We start from the raw sequence: 6,987 nt of genomic DNA on the forward strand, positions 1-6,987 counted from the left end.
CAATTTATTAATAGACAAAAAAATATTATGTAACCCTTATTTTTTCTTTCTTGTAGAGATAGATATATAGTTTCACCGAGTAGTACCCTTAACAACCTTAATTTAATTATTTTGTTTAATGTGGCATGGCCCCCTTTGAGATGGGACCCCTGTCTAGAATCTCTCACTAAATTCCATCTCTTTCTTGCCGAGTAACCGCACTCGTTAGTTAGACTTGTTTGTAGTAGTACTTATTATTATTTTTTTATTTATCTTCCTTTTAAATCATCCAACAACCGTTATTAAACGCGGTCCAATCTTCCCCAATAAAACCAATCAATATTACAACTCTTTTTTCCAAATTCACCTCACTTCCTACTTTGATTTCTCACCTTTCCTTTCTATTCAATCCATTCACTCTTTGCATGCCTCTCAAAAAACAAAAAATCCATTCACTCTTTGAGAATGCGTTTTGCAACAAAATATAAAGGTTCTTCAATTCTGAATCTACGTGCCACCCAAGTTCACTCAATGGAATATTCAAGCTTAGATAAAGAGCTTAATTTGTTTCAAAAACATGTATCAGATAGGTTCAATGAACTATCATCTATTTCAAATGATAATTTGTTATCTCTTTCTTGGGTTAGTAAGCTTCTTGATACATTTCTTTGTTGCCAAGAGGAATTCAAGATGATTCTACACAGCCATAGTTCAATGGTTTGTAAACCTCCATTGGATCGATTGGTGGATGATTTTTATGAGAGGAGTGTGAAGGCATTGGATGTATGCAATGCTATTAGAGATGGTGTTGAACAAATTCGACAATGGGAAAAATCGTTAGAGATTGTTCTTAGTGCATTGGATCATAAAAGAATCATTGGTCAAGGCCAATTTCGTCGCGCTAAGAAAGCTCTTGTTGATTTAGAAATTAGTATGATTGATACTAGTAGTAAAGATTCTAAAAATATTTCTTCATTCGGTTATAGAAATAGATCATTTGGTAGAAACAATGATAGAAAAGATAAAGGTTCATCTCAATTTGGTCATTTTAGATCACTTTCTTGGAGTGTATCAAGAAATTGGTCAGCTGCAAAGCAACTACAAGCAATTGGGAACAATCTTTGTTTTCCAAAGAGTAATGAACTTGTTGCTACAAATGGTCTTGCATTGGCTATTTATACAATGAGTTCAATTTTATTGTTTACAATGTGGTCACTTGTGGCTGCAATTCCTTGTCAAGATAGGGGATTACATCTCAACTTTTCAGTTCCACGGCAGCTTCAATGGGGGGCTCCGGTGATGTCATTGCACGACCGGATTTTGGAGGAGTCGAAGAAGAGGGAGAGGAAGAATTGTTGTGGACTTTTGAGGGAGATTCAGGAGATTGAGAAGTGTGCTAGGGGGATGAATGAATTGGCTGATTCTTTGGAGTTTCCTTTGAGTGAAGAGAAAGAAATGGAAGTTAGGGTTAAAGTTGAAGATGTGGTGAATGTTTGTGAAAGTTTGAAAGATGGGTTGGATCCTTTGGAAAGACAAGTTAGAGAAGTGTTTCATAGAATTGTTCGTGGTAGAATGCTAGGGCTTGATTCTTTTGCTTGAAAGTAATAAAAACATTATATTTAGATGCCATAAACTTGATGGAACAACCATAAAAGATATAGGTATGTAAAAGGATGGTTTTTGCAAACTTTTTTTATCCATTTAACATACATCAAATGTATAGAGTTTTTAACCAAAAAAAAAAAATGTATAGAGTTTAGGTTTGGAATTAGGCCTTCATGGTCTTGAGACATGATTTATATAAGAAGAAATTACAATAACCTGCCTCCCATATTCTTTAAAGTGGGAAGAGCAACATTCAAGTTAAGGATACAAATGGAAGATACAAGGAGGGATACCTTAAAAACCAATTTTTTGTATAAAACCTATCAATTTTTTTCTCTTTTCCAATACTGAACAATGGTTTTAAGACATTTGTTAATATGACCTAATAGAAATGAAGTAGATGTTATTTTAGGTGTGAAAATGATATAACCCTTATTAGAGATAAACCCGTACGTTGAAAAATTGAAGAAATAAAGTCAACTGATTCAAATGTTTGGCCTTGACTTGGTCCTGCACTGCATAAGATATATATAGTCAAATTTGACTTTCTTTTTTGAAACCTATGCATTACTTCCGGCGCCAATATATGAATTTTTGTTGGGTTTTGTTAACGGGTGCCTTTGGCACAATCTTTAAGCATGTTAAATTAAGAAATTATTCTTTATAAATATTAAAATTTTCAATTTCGAATGCACTGATTACACAAACTTTCATAAAAATTTAACATTTAAGACCCTAAACCAATGCCTCGGGAGCACTAGTTAACATTTTCCATTTTCGTTTTGGGCAACGTGTAATTTTTTTAGTAGTGTAAGCGACTAATATTCACTTTTTATAATGGATTAAATTAAGGTGTGTCTCAATTTTTGAAAATGAGCTCCATTCAAATGGTGGGTCTTACATTGATTTCATCCATTAATAGAATGAATGTTGAAAATAGTGTTAAAAAGAGTGTCTCTGAAATTATTTTTTTAAGGGAATAAACTTAGGGTTATGCTAACAAGTGTCCTAAAAACACTTGTTAAAGAAATCAAAAGTAGTAAGTTTACATTGGGTTGAACAATATTTTGACTTTTGAAAAGTAAATTCATGACATATCACTATTTTCCAATACAATAGTGAAAATAAAAGGCAATGTATTGGAGATTCAATGTTGTAAGGACACTCTTTAGCATTTTGCATAAATCCATTATAAATAAACTCCAAGATAACAGATGGCACATCAATGAAAATATGGAGATTATCTAAGAATTTGACCACTCACTTAAGATTATGAGCTAGAAGGAATTTAATAACAATTATTTGATTGCATACCAAGATTAAATTTAAGTCCAAGCAAAATAAGCTCATATAGGCAATGAAAGAATTTGTCCATTTTAGACGAAGATGGACTTGAATTCACTTATAGTTAATATACAATTTCTTAAAACTATATATAAATATATAACCATGAAATTATTATTCTTATAACCATGTACGTATTATCTGTGAAAATATTGAATTTGCAAACTTGAGTTGATCACACTTAAGCTTTAGAGATCACATTATATGAAACTTACATGCTACTCATCCATATTAATCTATATCATCAAGTACATTGATATAGTGGTCGTTGGGGTTCCGTCACGTCATACATCAGTGACGACAGTCGTGGTGGTCAAATTATTAATGTATGAGGTGAATCAGATTGTAAAGAAGAAATTTAAAGATAAATAGCATTCAGATGCGCGTCTAAAGAATTCTGATGTAATTATTTAGATATGTAATTGTTGGAATATTTTATTATTTAATTATATTCCAATGTCATTGTAGACAGATAACTTTATAATGATTATATTAGTTATTTATAAATTTGGAGCCTTGATTGGATTAGTGATCAAATTAAGTAATAGGACTAATTAGATTTCTATTTAGATAATGATAAAATTAATTAATTAATATGTGCTCAATATTGATGGATATATGGAAAACTCATCAGCAGAATAATGGGAAACTTTAATTGACCATCACACTATAAGATGATATGATCTCCAATACATCGTACACTACACACTCTCTCTTCTCCCCCATCTAAAGATAAAATGAGGTATACATATATCGGTCGAGAAAGAACCAAATCAGTCGTCACTAAACCTATGCTTTGCGTTTCAAATCACCGCATCTCACTTTGTTTCAGATCGTTGATGTTATTGACAAGTTACGAAATGTTTATATACAAGCATTTCTAATAACTGATTCTTAGTATCTTGATATTTGGAACATTTATATGCATAGCCGTTTGTTTATTTTGCAAATGTTTTAATCTATTTTTTTTATTAAAACATTTGCAAAATAACAAACGGCCATGCATATAAATCTTATATAGCATGTATTGTTTTGATGATTTATTATTCTTTTATTGAATCTTTTTTAGCATATATTGCTTTTAATGATTTATTAAATTAATTCCAACAATTTATTAATAGACAAAAAAATATTATGTAACCCTTATTTTTCCTTTCTTTTAGAGATAGATATATAGTTTCACCGAGTAGTACCCTTGACAACCTTAATTTAATTATTTTGTTTAGAGAAATGTTAACTTGTGCCCTTAAGGCACAAGTTAATGAGGCAAAAGTGGAAATAATTTGATGTAATAAATGCATTTGACTTTAATTTTTTTACTCTTGATTATTGAATGCACAAAATTCAAAGGAATGTTTCTACTTTTGGGTTGCTTAACATGTGCCCTTAAGGCACAAGTTAACATCACCTTTTGTTTAATGTGGCATGGCCCCCTTTGAGATGGGACCCTTGTCTAGAATCTCTCACTAAATTCCATCTCTTTCTTGCCGAGTAACCGCACTCGTTAGTTAGACTTGTCTGTAGTAGTACTTATTGTATTATTTTTCTATTTATCTTCCTTTTAAATCATCCAACAACCGTTATTAAACGCGGTCCAATCTTTCCCCAATAAAACCAATCATTATTGCAACTCTTTTTTCCAAATTCACCTCACTTCCTACTTTGATTTCTCACCTTTCCTTCTATTCAATCCATTCACTCTTTGAATCCCTCTAAAAAAAAAAATCCATTCCCTCTTTGAGAATGCGTTTTGCAACAAAATATAAAGGTTCTTCAATTCTGAATTTACGTGCCACTCAAGTTCACTCTATGGAATATTCAAGCTTAGATAAAGAGCTTAATTTGTTTCAAAAACATGTATCAGATAGGTTCAATGAACTATCATCTATTTCAAATGATAATTTATTATCTCTTTCTTGGGTTAGTAAGCTTCTTGATATATTTCTTTGTTGCCAAGAGGAATTCAAGATGATTCTACACAACCATAGTTCAATGGTTTGTAAACCTCCATTGGATCGATTGGTGGATGATTTTTATGAGAGGAGTGTGAAGGCATTGGATGTATGCAATGCTATTAGAGATGGTGTCGAACAAATTCGACAATGGGAAAAATCGTTAGAGATTGTTCTTAGTGCATTGGATCATAAAAGAATCATTGGTCAAGGCCAATTTCGTCGTGCTAAGAAAGCTCTTGTTGATTTAGAAATTAGTATGATTGATACTAGTAGTAAAGATTCTAAAAATATTTCTTCATTCGGTTATAGAAATAGATCATTTGGTAGAAACAATGATAGAAAAGATAAAGGTTCATCTCAATTTGGTCATTTAAGATCACTTTCTTGGAGTGTATCAAGAAATTGGTCAGCTGCAAAGCAACTACAAGCAATAGGGAACAATCTTTGTTTTCCAAAGAGTAATGGACTTGTTGCTACAAATGGTCTTGCATTGGCTATTTATACAATGAGTTCAATTTTATTGTTTACAATGTGGTCACTTGTGGCTGCAATTCCTTGTCAAGATAGGGGATTACATCTCAACTTTTTGGTTCCACGACAGCTTCAATGGGGGGCTCCGGTGATGTCATTGCACGAGCGGATTTTGGAGGAGTCGAAGAAGAGGGAGAGGAAGAATTGTTGTGGACTTTTGAGGGAGATTCAAATGATAGAGAAGTGTGCTAGGGGGATGAATGAATTGGGTAATTATTTGGAGTTTCCTTTGAGTGAAGAGAAAGAAGAGGAAGTTAGAGTTAAAATTGAAGATGTGTTGAAGGTTTGTGAAAGTTTGAAAGATGGGTTGGATCCATTGGAAAGACAAGTTAGAGAAGTGTTTCATAGAATTGTTCGTGGTAGAATGGGAGGGCTTGATTCTTTTGCTTGATGGTAATTAAAACATTAGATTTAGATGCCATAAACTTGATGGAAAGAACCATAAAAGATATAGGTATGTAAAAGGATGGTTTTTTAGAATCTTATTTATCCATTTAACATACATAAAATGTATAGAGTTTGTAACCAAAAAAAAATGTATAGAGTTTAGGTTTGGAATTAGGCCTTCGTGGTCTATGCACTTTGATTTTGTCCCTTGGCTTATTATCTCATGATCCTGGTTACTGGGTAATCAATTTTTTATGTGCATTTGTTAATATTTAGTTTTTTACGTGTAGTTTTATAGAAAGTGTTAAATTGTGGCCTCAGGTCATAAGATAAAGACCTAAAAATAGAATTAAAAAATAAATGTTGTATTAAAAAGATAAATTTGTAAATTTTTAAGATTATAAATGCATAATTTTTAAGATTAAATTTTTACATTTTGTTTCTTATCTTGTGCTCTTAGGGTACAAATTAGCAAGACCCTTGTTTGATTTATGCATCTTATTAACATATCCATATTTTATGTGGGGTTGAGACATGATTTATAATAATTACAAAATAACCTCCCTCCCATATTTTTTAAAGTGCGAAGTGCAACATTCAAGTTAAGGTGATACAAATGGAACATACAAGGAGGGATACCTTAAAATTTTGGGCAAATTACATTGACCTCCCCTGAGGTTTCTTTAAATGACATACAAACCCCCTCTAGTTTGAAAACTAACATCAACCTCCCTTATTTATTTATCTATATGACATATACCTCCCTTCCAAGTGAACGCCATTAGCACTCTGTTAAGCTATTAACAGAGCGTTTGGATTGGAAAGTCACGGTGCTTCCTTCCACAGTGTAGAAAAAAGAAACTCCCTTGAAATTCAAGACATCATAGTGGATAGTGGTGCTTGTGTTGAGAGGTTATAGGTGTGATATATAATGGATTGGATTTTGTAGGCATGTGCAAGTTGAAGCTTCTGGCGGCATGTTGTGTTGTGGTGACAACTCCTTCAGGGAGGAGTTGGTTAAACCATCTCCTTTGCGAAAGATTAATCTTATTGGGGGAAGTTTAATTTTGGGGTAGCTGATTAATTTTGGAATTTTTTGTGAGAAAGCTTATATTACAAAATTATTTCAGCTTAATTCCTCCCTGAACGCCGTATAAGCTTATGATTAATTATTCCAAATCAACTT

The 6,987-nt window shown here is 32.3% G+C and overlaps 2 pseudogenes across 2 annotated transcripts; both read left to right on the forward strand.

Annotated features, from left to right (window-relative positions):
• The first annotated feature begins 321 nt into the window (after positions 1-321).
• Positions 322-1,889, forward strand: LOC146914366 (protein BYPASS1-LIKE pseudogene; annotated as a pseudogene). Its single transcript, XR_015014143.1, has one exon. The product of XR_015014143.1 is annotated as a protein BYPASS1-LIKE pseudogene (transcript).
• A 2,687-nt stretch (positions 1,890-4,576) lies between these two features.
• On the forward strand, positions 4,577-6,070 carry LOC146914367 (protein BYPASS1-LIKE pseudogene; annotated as a pseudogene). Its single transcript, XR_015014144.1, has one exon. The product of XR_015014144.1 is annotated as a protein BYPASS1-LIKE pseudogene (transcript).
• Positions 6,071-6,987: the final 917 nt, after the last annotated feature.

The sequence above is a fragment of the Medicago sativa genome, chromosome 6 (assembly GCF_051527215.1).
Source record: "Medicago sativa cultivar Bolivia chromosome 6, Bolivia_mono, whole genome shotgun sequence".
Classification (NCBI taxonomy): domain Eukaryota; kingdom Viridiplantae; phylum Streptophyta; class Magnoliopsida; order Fabales; family Fabaceae; genus Medicago; species Medicago sativa.